Source organism: Harmonia axyridis, chromosome 1 (genome assembly GCF_914767665.1).
Source record: "Harmonia axyridis chromosome 1, icHarAxyr1.1, whole genome shotgun sequence".
Classification (NCBI taxonomy): domain Eukaryota; kingdom Metazoa; phylum Arthropoda; class Insecta; order Coleoptera; family Coccinellidae; genus Harmonia; species Harmonia axyridis.
This window is the reverse complement of record NC_059501.1, coordinates 15823678-15842964: the sequence shown is the minus strand read 5'-3', so window position 1 is coordinate 15842964 and position 19287 is coordinate 15823678. Positions and strand designations below refer to the sequence as shown.

Below are 19287 nucleotides of genomic sequence, written 5' to 3'. Positions count from 1 at the left end.
ATTAATTCATTCAAGTTACTCTAAACGTTTGAAGTTGCATGAAAATAATTAACATTGATTAACATTTCCTCCTTAAAAATTCAAAAGAATATTCATCATATTTTATGCGAAACATGAACATGAATTTTGAAGTAACACTCAGTTATGCTTTTTCAAACTGTGCCGGAAAAATTAAAACTAACAGGCATACTCATAGTGACTTATCCTCCTGAAGAAGATATAACCATATCGAAAATGGTTTGAGACGAAGAGCATAAATAATATTGCGTTAAACTGGGTAAGTCGTAAAGTTCGAAACGATCCATAAAATTTCTGAGTACATTATATGACGAATGAACCCTTAAGGAATATGATTTGGAAGATGTTCATATCTCTTAATTCTCACCGATAAAATATCAAGGGAAACGAGATCATTTTGATAACTGAAATTTCGAGCGTCTGGAAGAGTTTTTGATGAACTTACGAAGTGGTAGACAACTGTCATCAGCTATACGTCAGGTGTTGACAGTGAGAACTGAAACGGTCTCAAACGAATGTTTTCGGCTCACTGATAACGAACTCATGATGAAATTCAAGAATGTCCGCTCTGATGTGGACTCCAGAATGAAAAGAGCTAAAAATTATCGAAGTCGAGAACGTTAATGAGCATAATCTAAGATGAAAATTTCAATTTCGATGTAAAATAATAACTTCCAGTTTGGTGCAAAATAACATGATCTAACAAGCTTTATGCTTTTGAAAGGTCTCACAGAGGCCTTAAGGAATCAGGATAACTGAAATCACCTAGTACAGTATACTGGCCCTAGGTCAGAATATTTTTCACATCCATTCTATAGAAAGTTGACGAAATTCCACTAATCAAGTAGGAGAATACGATAAGTTTCTAAACTACATATAAGATTCACAACTTTTGGTCTAACAAGTCTAAGTGATGAAATTGTTCATTTTTCGAAAAGTGCGAGATATCTTATGCATTACTTAGGAACAGATATTTAACGAAGCTTTCAAATAAATAAAATGCCACGAAGTCGAATGTTTAACTGATTCAACTGATTAGATTTCCTACAAATTCCCGACAGATTTGTCCAATAATAATAATAATTTCTGGGATATCGAACAAGGAAAATACTTTTTTTTAAATTTAAATAGAGCGATCTTCACGAAATCACGCAAGAGCCTTTGTCTCACCATATAAAAACTAAATACCGAATTTGAATTCGCTGGCATTGGTATTCTTGAATAGGTAAAAAAACAAATGTCTATGAGTCCGATACACCTACCCACTCTTTGTCTGTTTCCTTAATTTCAATAGCTTGTCTAGCATATTAGCCTGATAGCTGTAACAGAGAAGCAAGAAATTTCTACTTTAGAAAATGATTGCAAAACTGGTGTATCCCATGGTAGTAATCGTGGGCCCACTTTTTCCATTACATATATGAATGACTAATAATATATATTTTCACTTTGTTCACAAGTTGAGCATTTTCAACCTAGCACGAAACTAATTTATGCGGAATATCCCTAACATTATCCAATTCTCTTTTACTGGCGCACTAGATAAACAGTCAGTCCGCTAAATCTGAATCTCCGGAATACAAGAGAATCCCATTACAAAATATCGAATCAAACACTCCATCACCAGGCGACAAGTCCAAACGAACTCTTTGACTCAAATCACCGAAATCAATTCGATTCAGGCAAATCGACCAGATGAGAATCATCTCCGACTCTCACTCAATTACCCATTGTTTCAAATCGACCTGGTGAGTTGAGATCGATCATTTGGAGGCGAAAGAGATGCCTTCAAGACAGGGGGGATAAAATTAACAATGTTCTTTTTACAACCCGAGGCGAGTCGCTGTTGATTGAGAAACTTTTTATCGCGAACGAAGGCGGCAAAAAGTGAGGTGCAAAAGAATGAGCAGATTGCGCGACCAATAGCGATGTTCTTTGTCATTGAAATATTCATTATCACTATGCAAAACAGGGGTTCTTGTTTCGGTCACGCCCTGCTCTCGAAGAATGTCAATTAGGTGAATTAAGATAACATTTTCGGAGAGTTCGTTTGTCATTGTTGGAGCTCTAACGATATGAGATCAATTATGACTTACTTCAGGATGTTGTCGTTGCTCCAGTCGATAACAGGGATGCGGTGTGATGATAATCTAGACGATAAAAATTCCTCGGTGTTTCGTTTCAAGAATGGATTGGGAGAGGTTAGTTATCGTGGAAGGTATTCCGTAGTTTGTCTATCTCAACGAGTATGAAGTTTCTACACTTTCTATTTTGGTAACATTAGAGGGAACCAATTAGTTTTGCTAGAGTTCCTTGTTATGTTTCAGATAGTAGTCTAAAATTAATACAGGAGGTCCTGAAATTAAGGGATGTAATTTTGATAAGAGGGATAAGAGTGGGTTGAATGCAATTTTTTGCCTAGAATTTTACAAGTTTTCAACAGAATGGATGAAAATTTTCGGTAGTAATACCACAACAGAAGTGGTTTGCTGGAAAGACCACAACTCCGCAGGAGGATTGGTATTTTCTTCAAGCTTTTCAGTTGAGTTATGAAATCAAATATTATTATTGTGAAAAGAAAAAATTATGACATGAATTCAATATCTGGTGAAAATCTATTAAACCATTTCACGAACAAAGTAAAAGATAAAAACTCTGAAATTTTGCAGGATTATTTATTTACATTTGAAATTGCTCCTTTATATAGGTACTCATATACAGTTCTCTGATCTCCAAGAATGCAATGAAAGAACGTGCATTCAAAATTAAGTACCTAAGTGCTTTCCTCAATTTATTCTGTAGAATAGCTCTAATCAATGAATGAGCATCAGTTTACGAAATGCAAAAAACTGAGGTCTTGGTAGATCCAAACCTGAGTACTTTGCTCTGAGGTAGCTGTCCGTAGAATAAAAATGATGAATTTAGTGATTTTATTAAAATCCAAAAAAACCAAAACTAATATATAATTATAATAGCTAGGTCTATTCTGACGAAAATATAACATTTAATATTATCAGTAGTACTTATCATAACAGATAATTTAGTTTTTCGACTTATTTCTTCAAGCAACTCAGTTGAGTTTAGTGGCGTATCCTTTGGGGGATGAGGGGATATATCCTACCAGGTGGAATGTCCATTATAAGTCAACCAGCAGTAATATCCAAGGGCTTGATCTGATCCGAATGTTGTCATGCCAGCACAATTATTATTTACATACGGGCTATAAATGCAAAAATGAATGAGATCCTAAAGGAAAAGCTCCAAACTAATCGAATTAAATCGGCGGCACCCATGATAGCGCATTTCTCCAATTTTTTTAGAACCCTGAAGTAAATAAATGATAGCATTTTCAATCTCGAAGGTAGGTTGAATATATTCTGTTGATTAGTTTCAGGTGAATGACGTGAAATTTTTCTATTATATTCAGTGTTGTTTAATTTTTAATGTATACATGATACAAAAACTAATCAAAATCTTATTTGGAGTAATGAATCTTCTTGTTTCAAAAGAAGGAAAATTGATGCAGGCGAATCTTCAATTCTAATTCTGTGTAATTCTTCGTTTTTGCGAAATACTCGCATTCTCCTGTGGGCTGAAGGAGTGCCCGCTGAACGAAATGTGGTGTCCAATGGCAGAAATAATCATAGGCCAAATATATCAGTTCCAGACTCTGTCAAGTATTATAATATGAGAAAGAGAGAAATAGTGAATAAAATTAATTTTTTTTTCGGGATGAGCAATCCGAGAATCATACTCAATTTTTCATGTGATTTTTCTTACGCCTTCTCAATCAACTGGAACAGCCCACCAACTGTCTCGATTTCACAAGCCCCAAGCACCAAAATCGCCAGGGCATTGTTACAAAAACACGATATCTTACGATTAAGATAAAATTGCCCGTAGGCTGTACGGATATAGAAGATTGAGTTATCGAGCTTATTATTAACTTGTTAAGATATTACTTTACTCCGAAATATGAACGTCATGATGAATCATGCAATTATTTGTAGGCTTATGAAAAAACGAACATGGTGATAATATTTATGCACAGAGATGCAAAAGAGGATAAGAAAAATAATGAATAAGGTAGAGGTGACTATGATAAACAATCATTTGTGAAAGGAAATGCTTGAAGGGAGATTCTGGAGGATAAAGCAACTGGATTTCAGTTGAAGGATGAGTCGTATATCTTTGCTACCGGCCATTCCACAGCGAATGTGTGAATTCAAGACTATCTCTTTTAGATGCTTTTGCCAAGTTGAAAAATTCCACAGAGGGATACTGACGCCAGAAGCTTCAGAGCGCTCGGCCCGTAATAGTCGAATGTATTTCATTGATTAAAGATCATCTGGATTATGCTCAAAGTTTTCAGCAGATTATATTTTGAAACTGGAATTTTTTCATCTAGGTTTTGAGTCACTATTGAGAATGTAGCACGTTTCTTTTAAAAAATTCGACTTCATTCGTCAACATAGTCACCTTCAATTGTGATACATGAAATTCAATGTTCCTCTAACTCTCAAATTCATTTTCTGCATAAACAGAAGAGAAATATTTTTAGATTCGTCTTTGCTTTCGAAATGGTCTTCAACCTTTTTCATTAGAGCCAAATTTCTTTTTAAGGTTCATTCTTTTGGTGTCTGCACAAAGCCAGTAGTAATAATTCAAGCAGCTTTCGATGAATTCATGAAAAAAATTCAATGTTGACAATATTGAACATATCACCAACGTGGAAGTACTGCGCCGGATAGGAAAAGGAAAAGAAATGGCGCTCACCATTGAAACAAGAAAAATTGAATATCTCGGCCATCTAATGAGACATAAATAGTTATTTATAATACAAGTGCAGAAGGCATTGATATTCTTCCACGAGTTCAAAATTCAAAAACGAGCCACGAAGTGGCGAGTTTTGGAATGAACGAGTGGTAGAATGAGCCTTCTGTACGAGTATTATACATTATTTTCTCTAATTCATTGCATTTTCATTGAAATTAATGAAATATTTCCATAAATATATTTTAGTGATTTTTGCATTGAAAAATGTTGGTTGGCAGAACTGATTTCTTTAAGGCAAATTGATGAATTGACAGATAAAGCCGTGGCGGAAAGTTCGGAGTACCAACATAGAATAATAAAATATAACCATGAAAACTGTGCGTTTCTGATATATTCTCGCACGATTTTGTTCTACAAGATGTGGAAGAATGAACGGAATAACCACAGAATTAGAAAAAAATATCAACCACAACTGATAGTTCAAGGGAAGATAGAAGGTAAACGTGACCCTGGAAGAAGAAGAAGACACTCTTTGCTCCACAACTTACGACAATGGTTTGGACTGACATCGATCCAATTGTTCAGAAATGCAGCCAACAAAGTTAACATTGCTGAGATTATAGCCAACGTTCGAAACGGACAAGGCACATGAAGAAGAAGTTGACACGTTTATCAAACATGCAGAACAATTGAATTTGGCATTTAGTGAGTAAATTACTACGACATTATTAAAAATGAAACAATGCATGCTTCAACAACAAATTGTTAAAATTCACTACAGAAATGGTGAAAATTTTACAGTCACAGTTCGCAAAACTGAATCATTTTTTAATCTTCTTCAAGCACCTTCTCGGCAGGCAATATTAAAACTGGTGGAAAAATTTGAGCTGAAAAATTGGTGATGTGAAGAATCGAAACCCTGTGCGTCGCTCAATAATGATTACTGTCATCTGTAGCGTTTGGCAAAAACCCGTAATGAGGATGGTGCAACTCTTAGGGTGAATGGATTGCGCTATCGAACTATAATTTATAATGTTTTATGACCGGAATTGAAAGATATTGATGAGGACGAAGACAATCTTCATTTTGCAAGAAAACTTCTTTGGCCATGTTATTTTTCGAAAAGATGATCACAATTAGTCACAAATATCTTGTGATTTAACAACTATAGGCTTTTTGCTCCTTTTATCTTTAAGGCCCATGAAAGATAAGGTCTACGCCGATTTGCCACAATCGGTACAAGATCTTAAAGATGGAATTCGCGATGTTATCGAGGACATACACCTGCATATGTGCGAATTGGTCATGGCAAATTTCATGAAAAGGATATGAGCTGCAAGCGTAACCGTGGCGGCTATTAGGCTGATAACGTATTCCTTCGTTAATGAAAAAACTTTCACATCACAATGAAATAAACATCCATTTATTTCTTTCAGAATATATCAATATCACGATGAAAACATTTTAAAGTACTTGGGATGAATCGACTTTCTGATCAACTTCAAATGCGGTTCCAGTTGAAGGGTATACGAGTATCCGCTGCGCTTCTTGTAATTCAAGGATCCAAAATACGAGTATCAATTTTGATCAATATTTATTATTCGTTTTTTTTTGTTATTTGGAGACATAAACGTTCAGTGTGACACATCAGCCTTCGATTCAAAATCGATTAAAACTTTCTAAGCTCTACAAAGCATCCTAAATATTGTTTCAGTAGTAATCAAGGGACATTTATGTCTAAGTACCGAATGGTAGCCGTGTCAATCTTGTTCATGCTTGCATTCCCTCCCATAACAAGTTCTAAATCGAATTGATGCCGTGTTCCAATACATACGGATCTGTTGACATAAACATGTACCGGTCTAGGGCCACAATCCCTACGAGGTTATGATTCAATCAAAACTATGCATCGATTTTCAATAGGGGATAATGCAACCTTTCCCATTTTATGCCTTAGGGCCCAATTAGCTGCTATGAATGTAACGTAACCAACTCTGATTAGCCCAGGACAAATTCGGTTGCAACTGGCGCAGGTTGTTTTGATATTATCGTAAAACAATATTTGTGAAACGCAACCAGAACGTGAACGCAATTATTGCTATGCGGCATTTGCGGAATGTCACTCATGCAACCATTTTATTTTGTCCGTTAGAAAAGTTATTTTCTTTCAGATAGGTAACCCTCGCATTTTATTAGTGTAAGCCATGCAACTTATTTGGGCTGAACTAAACACGAAAGTACATTTTTTGAGGGCTATTTTATTTCCTGTCTCATAAATATATATAATTACATATAGCCATTCCGTTAAGGTGAGGTCAGACTTTTGTTGATTTTCCGGATTAGGATGGATAATTCAAGGTCAGCTTTCAAGTTTCCGCGACAGTAAGGAACATATTTTTAAGAAAGTGTCCTTTCAGCTCGGATGAACATAAATTAATCGTTGAAACTAAGAATTTCAACGAATTCCACGTGAATAAGACGGACACAGTTGCAATATACTTTGGAGGAACAACAGTAAAGAAAGAGAAAGCAGGAAACGTTGAAAAATAAAAATCAGATAATGTAATTGGAAAAAGGAAACAAAATATCTGGGAGTCACTTTAGATGAAAGAATGAATTTCAGCAAACAGCTAGAAGAAAATAGGAAAAAGGCAAGGCAAGGAAGACTCTATCCGCTACTCAACCCAAAAAGTAAACTTTCCTCATAAAACAAGCTGAAGATAGTAAATATAGTGTTAATACTGAATATTACGTATGCAGAACTAACCTGGTATAACATGAAAGATAATGAGAGAGAGAGAGAGAGAGAGAGAGAGAGAGAGAGAGAGAGAGAGAGAGATCAGTTGCAAAGTACACTGAATACAGTTGGCGCCCAATGGGGGGGGCCAACCAACCGATCAGAGAAAATTTGGGAATTAGAACGAATGAAGAAGATAATAGAGACGCTAAAGGAGCACGAGAATAGCGAATTGAGAAAGATAATACAAATCCTAATAACTAAGGCATATAAGAGAAAATACCAATTAAATTTAAAGAACCAAACAGAAAAAAAGTGACATGCAGAAATGAGGAAAGGCTCTCAAATAAATAACAGTAGAAAATAGGAGAAATTAAAGTAGAGGCGTAAGGAAATAACAGTCCTTACAAAAAAAAAGATCAGTGATGAACGGAAGGACCATGAAACTTGTAATTTTCAGGTTTGATTCGAATCTCGAATGCTGCAGTTGAGTTTGTTGATTGGCAATATCAGGCTAGGTGTTCACAGATAGAGATGAAAATTTGTATTTTAATTCAATAATACAAATATTATGTTTTTATTATATGAATATTTCAATAATATTCAACACAATGTACATCAATTTGGAGTGCACAACCTAAAAATTCTTTGATATAAGGTTATATATAAATTTAGAATGACATTTAAACTCCTCGTGCAGAATTCAATGTGGATCGCAAAACTAGAACCATATAAAATTCAATAAAATATCTAAAATGGAAGCACCCAATCTTTCAATGGTCACAAAACCAAAGTAGTTGTGATAAAGATTATATTGATGTTTCAGAATATCGGACATTTGACAGCCAGATAGCTAGATAGATTTTTGTTGCTCCCTTTGATTAGAATCAAAACCTGACTTATAAGTTGTCTATAAGGAATTTAGTATTCAGTAAATCTTTCTATCAAATCTCCAGTGATGTTCATCATCGAAAACCACCCCAAATTCCCTCCTCTAACTCTGTGACCAAAGGACCTGTCCTAGAAATTGCATTAATAGGACGACGAAGTGACACATAAATTATAAAGTCCTGAATAACTGAAATCGCCCAAATGGAAACGACTCACGAATGAGGGTTGAGGATTAAGATGTTCCAGTCGATAGCGAGGGGATGTTTGCCCCGAGAACCCAGATATAGAAGGATCCAACGTGAGGCATTTATTGAAGAAATTAACAATCCGAGTTATCGTGTTTGCGCGGGACACCAATTTCATGGGTATGCATTGTTCTGGCCTCCTCTGTCGTATTCTAAATTGGGTACTTGTTCTACAAAGGGTAGGGTTGTTGGAGACTAGGGGAGAGTGAATTCGCCAAGATCATTAGGATTTCCGTTCTTATCCTTCGATTAAAAACGATGAAAACAATTATTAGATTTCGTCAATTATAAAAATTTATACCTATCTTACAGTGAGATAATTCAGCATATTTTCATGAATCATTGAGGAGAAAAAATGGCTGAAAATAACAAAATAGGGTTCAAACAGATTTCACATTAGCAATCGATAAGAGCTCATTGAAAAAATAGGGATATACATATTCTGAAGTCAAAATATATATTGAACTTCGAAGAATGTCGAAAAGAGAAAAGGAAACAAAATGAGCTGAAACATAAATACTAAATTTTTATCTATAAAAATATCTATAAACTTCACTTGATCTGGTAAAGAGCATTATAACAAATTATTACATTGTTGAGATATATGGTTTCATAAAATTCAAAGGACGAATTATTGAGACGACTAATATACAGGGTTTTTCCAAATTAGACGTGAACCTTCCAAAGGTGTTAGTATAACTCATTTGCTGTCGATTGAGCCATATTTATTGTTAACCAAAAATCTACAGTTCCCGAGATATTTGAATTCTTTTGTTTTTTTTCAAATTTCTCACCTTCACTTCATTTTTCGTCAATATGATATGTATGAAAAGAGAAAAACTATGCTGTATTAGATTTTGAATAAGAATTAGTATGATTCGGCAGTTGGTGTATGAAGAATAGTGAATTTATATTATAAATTTCCCTGCAACTTTCGAATTCCACTATTTATGTATTACAAAATCATCTTAAAAACTCGCCAAATTTCTTCTTCATTTCGTGAAAAATTTTTTGTTAGAATGCAAGCACTAGTTTTGTTTCAGCAGATTTTGATTTGAAAGGGGAAAACAGCAAAGGAAGGAAAGTAATGAATTCAATATTTCTTATTGCAACTCAAAATTTCAGAAAAAAATGTATTCATAAATTAAGTATGTTGGCAATGACCTCCTCTATTCCTTATACAAGCACGTGCCATCTTTCTTATTTCTCCAGTTGTTACTTTTCGCTTGAAATTTCTTCTCTTCTCGCTGCTTCGTTTATTCTAACGGTGTTAGATCCGGACTTCTCGCTGGCCAGGAAAATAATCCAAAACTATAGTCAAATTTCGTCAACGTGGAAAAAACAAGAACTCAAATATTACGTGAACTGTTTTTTGGTTATCAGTAAATATGGCTTAAAAGACAGGAAATGAGTCATACTAACACGTCCTCCAAAGGTTCACGTCTGATTTGAAAACATTTAGTATAATATAATACAATATATCATAATACTTTTTTTATTCGAATCATTCTTTGGTTACTTTATGAAGTTTGGCTCTTCTATTGTAAACACACATATCGTGATCCATCCCAACAATAGATAACTCATTCATAAAACAGATAGAAATGCATTTCAGAATGAGGCTTTGAAATTTGATACGGATATATTTGTTTAAATGTCTTGTGGTTACTCTATTTCAGGATTTTGTATCGCAATAGGAAGTTAAGAAGATTACTAGGAAACGAACACAAGAGATTGCGGTTTCTCTAGTATTTTTATACGTCTTCAAAGGAAGATTGACGTTTTCATTTCATACCTAACACTCAATATCTATGTCCCGGGCCTTACCACATAAACACAAATTTTTTTTCCTGAATATCTTCTGAAACATTTTCTGTGGCAATATTTATCTGTAGCTAATTTCTTTCCTGGTGGAGCACCATTCCACGAGCAGACTGCTATATCATTTTCTCTATTTCTGTATCGTAATGAGTTCATTACAGTACTGAAAAAAACTTCACTCTTCACTCAATTCATTACGATCAAAATAGGGAATAGTATATTATAAAACGAGTCGCAGAATGGGCTTCTATTCTAACACGAATGCGAAATTCGAAAACGAGCGACGAAGGAGCGAGTTTTCGAACACATTAGTGTTGGAATTCCCTTCTGCCACGAGTATTAGACGATATTTTCTCTATTTCAGTCAAGTTTTGTAAACTATTGTCGAAATTCAATGGAATTATTGTCGAAATTCAATGAAAAATTTAGATTATATATCCTAGTAACATTTGTATTGTATCAAGGCAGTTGGTGTGACTTTTACGAACATTGACAGATTACGGAATTTGGATATGAATCGTACGTTTCAAATTTTGAAATCATTTACAATTAGGCATTAAATTCGTTAGTTATGTCTGACGAAATCGATTTAACACACCAGAATTATGATAAATTGCGAATAATGTTGCAAATCATTTCACTTTATCCGAATTATTTTATATTGACAATTATTGACGTTTGTTGAAATTTGATAGGATTGTCAATATAGACAACCACAAACCGAAAAATATAACTGAAAACAATGCTGTAATGAGTTCATTATAGCACTGTCTTTAGAATTGTAATGAACTTATCACGATACTGAAATAGAGAAAATAATACAGCAGTCTGCTTGTGGAATGAGCATTCAAAAATAACCTTTGGCCTTCAGAATTATTACCATCAGCCTGAAGAAGCCCTAGTCCATACATACGTCACTTTATTTACGTCCTAGTTACATAAATAACTTCTGAATGAGTTGAATTAAGCGGTCCATTTCAAAGCAACCTAAACGCATTAGAAGGAAGCAAAGACAATAGCCGTAACTCCACCCTCCAGCAGGAATCACCCCGTACAAATTCCATCTAAACCTCTAGTCTTATCGTCGTGGCAATCTATTGGCAGTCCTCAAACTTTGACACACTTCATATCCGACAAAGAGGACTGCACCCATCCATCTTTCGCTTATGTAAGGATGAGAGATCGACCGGGGAAATCCAGCAGGATTCCAGCAGGAGGAACGAGGACGAGGCGTACCTACAGCCCCGTAAGTCCTCCACCAGCCGCAGATGATTCATGGGAATGATCCACCTAGTTTTACTGTATGTTGAATGATTTATGAAATCGCTTAGAGTAATTTCCATTCCGGAATAATCTACAATCAGGCTGGATTACTTGGGCAGCCGAAATGAAATATGCGGCCGTCCAATAGCAGGGCCCGAATTTTCGATAAATTGCCATTTTTACAAGCGAATGATCACTAGAACGGATTGCGCACTCTATCATTCTTATGTGAAGATTCGAAAGTTCGGCGCTCTCATTTGCATGATCCTGCCGCTGTCCTGCTGAGGAGAAGCCTGTGAGGGTTGGTTGAATCGGGATACGGATTCTATGCTTTTTGCATACGGTGTTTGGGTTTTGTATAACACGGTTGCGGTTGTTGGACGATCAATGGAACCATGGGGAGAAGAATACATGAATGGAGAATGCGTTTGGTGTGATTGATTCTTGAATTTCCTAAACTATATGGGTACTTTTGTGAAACTCCGGATGTCGTTTCAAGTTTACAATACGGCGAAGAAAGTACCGGGAATTGATCATATACACAACATTCTGAATTTTTTTTTCTTATTTCGACATATTAAGTGTCAGTTTTGAAACTCATTGACTTTTTAAAATGTTCAGTTTTTCGTGAATAGTTACGAAAATAATATATTCGACAACTGTTGATAAAAGGTATATTTCGCCATCAATTGAGAAAAATACAGAGTAATTGTTACACTAAAATAATGGAAACTTTCTTAGGAGATTGTGAAATTAAAATTATAGTAAAAGACAGAAATGTTGATAGAATGGATATTCCTATTACATAGACGTAAAACTTTGCTTCAGCCGTTAATTTCAAAATTCGAGTGGATAGGACTTCCCATTTCAACGATTCCAAATATTTATTGTCCACATTCGCAACATGGGCTCGAGCATTATCCTACCGTAAAATCATTTTATCATGTCTCCAAATGCGTTCGATAACGATCACCTGTAATTGTTTCAGTAGGCTTTAACAATTCATAATACACTACACCGAGCTGGTACCACCAAATACTGAGTATGACCTTGGTAACTTGAATGTTCAGTTTGGCCGTCGACGTGGAAGCACGACCGGAATATCCCCATGATTTTCTGCGCTTGGGACATCGTAATGAACCCATTTTTCGTATTCAGTCACAAAGCGAAATCCCTTCCATTTTTGCCTTGCAAGCAGCTGTTCACAAGCAAACAATCTCCGTTCAACCTCTCTCAGCTTCAACTCGTACGGCACCCAATTCCCTTGTTTCTGAATCATTCCCATGAATTTCAAACGTTTTGAAATGGCTTGTTGCGTCACTCCCAATGATTTTGCCATTTCTTGTTGCATTTGACAAGAGTCTTGATCAAGTAATGCCTCCGATTCTGCATCTTCGAAAACCTTCACTCTTCCACTGCCATGCTGGTTTTCGACGTCAAAATCACCGTTCTTGACGCGTTGAAACCACTCTCGGCACGTTCTTTCACTAAAAGCGGCCTTACTATAGGTATTTGAGAGCATTCGATCCGCCTCAGCCGTATATTTCTCTATATCAAAACAGAAAATTGAAACCTCCCGCAAATGAAAAATTTGGCTCGTAAGCTGACATATTTAATCGAGAATAACTTCATGATGCAGACAAAAATCAACTAATATTTCGATGGCGTTACAAATACCTAAGCTTATTGTATGACATCTTCGTTTATGAGTTCCAGAGGGGGTCATTTCTCATTGGGACACCCTGTATTTTATAAGACGTAAAATCTTTTGATTGACCATAGATGCTACCACCGTATTTCTATGTTAAAACCATAGAACTAGTGAAACAGAATCAACAGTCCTAGAACATAGAAAATCCGCAAAAATCGTGTACTCTCTTATTCTGCATCCGATGTTGCGGCACAAAAATACCAGTTTCCTGCTCAAAATGCGGATAAACAGAGCTCCGCTACCGTGAAATCGCTGATGACGACCGCGCGAACGAAGAGAAATAACCCGAATAAATCACACAGGGAGGAAGGGGGGAAACGAAAAAAAAGCGGCAACACCCACCCCGCCTGACAGAAACAATCCCACAAATTCGAAAAAATTCCAACTGCTGAATTTCTTTCTACGCAGTATCAACCCCATAATTGAATACTGTCGTCAAGCAGGAATTAGCCATAAAATACCGGATCGAACGTGGATTGAACCCTTTTCGTGAAATAGTGCTAGGGTGGAATGGCCCTCGGCCGTTCGGAACCGATTGTTTCCTCAAGTCCGCCGTTGTTTGTCCTTCTCCGATCATTGAGTGGATACGTGACTGAAAGCAAATATTCCAGGAGTGAGGTTAGGGTTCTACTTGACAGCTATACGGGGATGTGTGAATGTGACTTCTTCACCTTCTGTGGTGGTCGGAAATTCGAGTAGTATTGAAAATGAGGGGTGTTTCATTCGAAATTTCCTGTTGACAATGAGTTTTGAATGTGATACTCACGTTGGTGAATTTAATAGATTTCCTAGACTAGCTTTATCGAGATGGCCAGGGTCGTCAAATTGAAATGAAAAAATTTAAATTTTACATCTTCCGGTTGTGGCAGACAGATATTATTCTTTTTCTGTACTTGATAATAATTTTTAGAGAAATTCTGAACGAATATGCTACATTTACACACATCGTTAAAAGTTTTCCTCCCTTAGGTTTCTCAAGAAATGAGCGATCTATCATTTTCTGAGAATAATATTCTCCTTTATTTCAACTGCAATTTATTTTATAAAATCTTTTTTTGTTACTCCTGGCTTTGCAAATATTTTAGGAGTGAGGTTAGGGTTCTACCTGACAGCTACGAGAATGTATGAATGTGACTTCTTCACCTTCTGTGGTGATCGGAAATTCGAGTAGTATTGAAAATGTGGGGTATTTCATTCGAAATTTCATGTTGACAATGCGTTTTGGATGCGTTCTATACTTTGTGCTACTCACGTAGGTAAATTCGATAGATTGCCTAAACTAGTGGTAGCTTTTTAGGGACGACCAGGGTCGTCAAATCGAAATGAGAAAATTTAGATTTACATCTACTGGTGTGGAAGAGTGATATTATCGAGATATTATTTATTCTTCTTCTATTCTTGATAATAATTTTTGAAAATAATCTGAAGGAATTTGTTACATTTACACCCATTGTTAAAAGCCTTGCCCCTCTAGGTTTCTCAAGAAATAAACAATCTATGTTCTGAGATGAATATCTTTCTCTATTTAAACTGCAAAATATTTGATAGAAAATCTTTGTTACTCTTTGCTTCATGCAGGATGAGACAAAATATGAAAATGAGAAAAAAAATTTATCGATTTATTTATGTTTGATTAATTATAGTTATTCCACAATTGAATACAAATTCAATAGTCTGTATTACCACCTCTTCTTTCAATCAACTACCCAATACGCCTAGGCAACCCACGAATCAAATCATTAATGAAATTTTCAGGCATATTGTTCCATTCTTCCTGAAAGGATAAACTCAATTCCTGAGAAGTTGAAGGTGGCTTTTGACGATTGGATATTGCTCTCCCTAAGTGATCCTATACGTGTTCAATTGGATTCATGTTTGGTGAGTTTGCTGGCCGGTTCATTCTCAGTTTATTGTTCTCCTGAAGAATGTTTCCAACCCTTCGTCTACGGTGTGGCGAAGCGTTATCATCCTGATGAATTAAATTATATCCAAATTCGTAGCGCAAAGGAACAATGATTGGTTCAATTATGTTTTTTACAGATGTAGATGGCCCCAGTCATTGTAATTGAGTCGCTCTAGTCTGTCTGGACCTCTCCAAACCCTTTGACCTTGACTATCACTTTGCGAACGGAATCGGGATTCTTCTAAAAAAAATAGACGTTGCACCATTGTGGTAAAAGCCAGTCTTGGTGGTGTTCTGTGCATTGCCGAAGGGTAGGTCTATGTCCAGGTGATAGCCGAGGTACTCTTAAAGATTTTCTTGCCCTTAAATTTGAGGATTGCAACCGTCTCCTTATAGTACTGTTTGAGACTACCTGTCTATATGTCCTCGAAAAATAACTTCGAAGGACTATTATAATAATAATAATAATAATTTATTCATCCATAGCGACATATTACAAATACGTATTGGACAAGTCAATAAAACAACAATAGAAGGAAAAATTTCACATACTAGCCATTATTTAAAACATATTAAGTATATCAACTTCCTAATCTGATATGCTTACAACAATCATAATATTCAGTTAGGGTATAGAAACATTGAGACATTAAGAAATCATTAACTGCCCTTCTGAAACTTTGTACACTTCCAATATCCCTATAGTTCTTTGGAAGGGAATTGAACAACTTAATTCCCATATATCTGGGAGACCGTTTGATTCCTTCGAGTGAAATTTGGGATATAATGGTCTTCCCTTGCATATGTAACTCTGGGTCGACCAGGCACCGGTTTTCGAGCAACGCTGCCGGATTCCGAAGTCCGAGTTATATTCAAAAGTTTCGCAATCTGATGGTTCGACAAATTTTCTTGATGAAGAATCAAACTTAGTTTTTGTGATGATGATACTAGTTTCTCGAACCTTTTTTGATCTTCACTACAGATTGAGTAAATAAGTACCAAAGCTTATAATTACTTCATCACCGCTTACTAACTGGAACTCTATAATAATTTGGATTTTCCTGGGGATTACTAGAGAATTATCGAAATTTTTCATCAAAATCGGTAGCAGATGCAACAAAATTACAATAAACCAAAAAAGTACTAAAGCTAAGTTTCTATTTTCTACCAGTGTAGTAGTTGTAGTAGTAGTAGAGGTAGTTTGAAATTATACATATAGACGATTTTGCTAATTGTGCGAGAAAAAAAAATTATTCAATTGAGTGATTAATTAAATTTTTTTAAACGGCAATTTCTTGGTTAATGTACATCCGTTGCAAAAAAACAAAATAAACCTTTAAAATCGAATGAGTTCGAAATAAAATTAGGTTGAAATACAGCGTATCACAGAAATAGTTTCGCGCACCCTTCAGACCGTAACGTTAAAAAAGAAATCTAGGGCGTTCTTGTTACGTGATGCAGCGTCCATTACGTGCGAAGTTTCGACGTAACGTGATGGTCAAAGCGAAAAAAGCGTCGGCATTAGTGAACGTACTTATCGGGGCGAGACGAACGCTGGAAAATTTCCCTAATTCTGGACGCCCGACTAACTAACGGACAGCCGAATTGAAACACTTGGGAATAGGGATGGAGAGCAGGAGAATTGCCTATAGTAGCTATAAAGGCTTAATACGTTGCGGACGAGCTGCTGTGTACAAGCCAGGACCTCAATGTCTCTGTTTTTCGTTATTTCGAAAATTCCTGGGAATATAAAGTACATTATTGCTCCCCCCCATCGTGTAAACAGATATCGTCGTGTATGATTCCTTTAACTTCAGTCAATCGGTAAAATATACATCAAAAATTTCTGAAATAGTACGCCTCAAGGAATTATTGAACATTTCCCAACACGTCATTTTATATGCAAGATACAGAGGCGTACAAATTTGCTTTTGCTGTTTTTTTCCGAAATTCGAGGCTTTATTGTAAAAAACTGTATATACATTTATGATTCAAAGTATTGTCCATCGCAAGCCATTACTTTCTTCCATCTTTCGGGCAGTATACGAAACCCGCGTTGAAAAATTGGATATCTTTTGAAGCAATCCACGAATCGATTCAATTTTTTACTTACTTCACTTCATGATATCGGAAGTACTGGTCAGCCAGACTGTGTGCCATATATTGAAACAAGTGATAGTCCGAGGGAGCAACGTCTGGAGAAAACGGCAGGTGGGGTAGGACTTTCCATTTCAACGTTTCCAAGTATGTCTTGACCACTTTCGCAACATGGGGTCGACTTTTGTGATGCAGTAAAATCACTTCATCATGTCTCTTATTGTATTGCGGCCGTTTGTATTTCAATGCTCCGCTCAAACACATTAATTGCGTTCGATAACGATTGTCTGCGAGTGTTTCAGTCGGTTTTAACAACTTATAATACACTACGCCGAGATGGTCCCACCAAATATTGAGCATGACCTTGGAACCGTGAATATTCGGTTTGGCCGTCGACGTAGAAGCATCCCCATGATTTTCTGCGCTTGGGACTATCGTATTGAACCCATTCTTCTTCTCCAGTCACAATGCGATGCAGAAATCCCTTCCGTCTTCGCCTTGCAAGCAGTCGTTCACAAGCAAACAAAAGCCGTTCAACATCAGTCGTTTCTCAACTCGTACGGCACCCAATTTCACACTTCTGATGTTAAATTATCTAAGGTCTCTAATGTAAGAACTAATACTATCACCCAGGATCTAAATCGAAGTGATACCAGTGAGGGCCATATCGAAAGTATGTGTTTGAGCGACGGTACCTTGGTACCTGCCCTGTAGATTGGGTTCGATCATAGAGAATCATGCGCGTGATTGATTCTGACAATTATGACCTCAGCATGCCCTGCTTAGGATGTTATAGTTTCCGTATCACATGGGCCTAGTATTAAATTATGAATTGCTAACGTACATAGAATTGAGTTTTCCAAACATTAAGGAAATTGCACTCCATAGCTAGGCATTATCGAGCCTTCACCGAAAAGTGTAGTATTTTTGAAGTTGTATTGGTTATATTTTTTATTTGCTAACGAAGAACACGTTTATCGCAATTAAACAGACAAAATCTGCAATTATTTGTCTAAAGCTCATCCGTGCCCAACTGTTAAAGCTGAGTCATTTTGAAGGAATACTGGCATATCTAGAGTTTGAAATCTACGACTTGATTACTCTGTTAATCTTTATCACTCGACGCATCAAAAAGTTCAAAGTTCGGAAACAGACCAGCCCTAACTAATACCAAAACTGACACACCGAGTAGTTCTGTCCGCTGCAAATTCATATCTTCGTTTGTTGTGATCGATACTCGACTGAACCGTATGTAATAGCTGTCAGTCAGCTTGCTTAACTTTACACTAATTAATAGGTCACAAATGTCTACATTCAAGGCCTTTCCGTCTCAATTCCGTAGAAGGAGACATACGAGTAAATTAATTTGATTACGCGAAATTGACGCACCACAAATCAATTCTGGAATACAAATATTCTCGAAACAAACTGTAGTTCTTGATTTTTGAGTTACTCGTGCATTTTCATTATTTCGCTTCCGAGTCTAGCGAAGACAAACAACGGGATGAACAAATTATTTGTTCACCAATTTCGAAATTTCAAAACCATTAACATTTTATTCGAAACATTTCCTGAAGTTCTATTAGTCCAATCGGGTTCTACTAGATGGCGTTAGAAAGATTAGATTACGTACTAAAAAAAAACTTCTGTGACAGTTTAGTGACTAATTGACTCAATTCAATTCGAACGCGTATAAAAGATGGACACTAGCAAAGACAAAATACGCTATATTTAACAGTTCTTCTTCTGTGGATAAAAGCAAAAACGCGAGCCAGGCGACTGAAAATGCAAAAGTGTTTATAGTCCTGATACTGTAATAGCCAATCAT

The 19287-nt window shown here is 36.1% G+C and overlaps 1 protein-coding gene across 2 annotated transcripts in view; it reads right to left on the bottom strand.

Annotated features, from left to right (window-relative positions):
- The window catches only part of LOC123683162 (synaptogenesis protein syg-2-like), a 554553-nt gene that overhangs the window by 503629 nt on the left and 31637 nt on the right, over positions 1 to 19287 (bottom strand). The gene's annotated exons all lie outside the window — the stretch shown is intronic.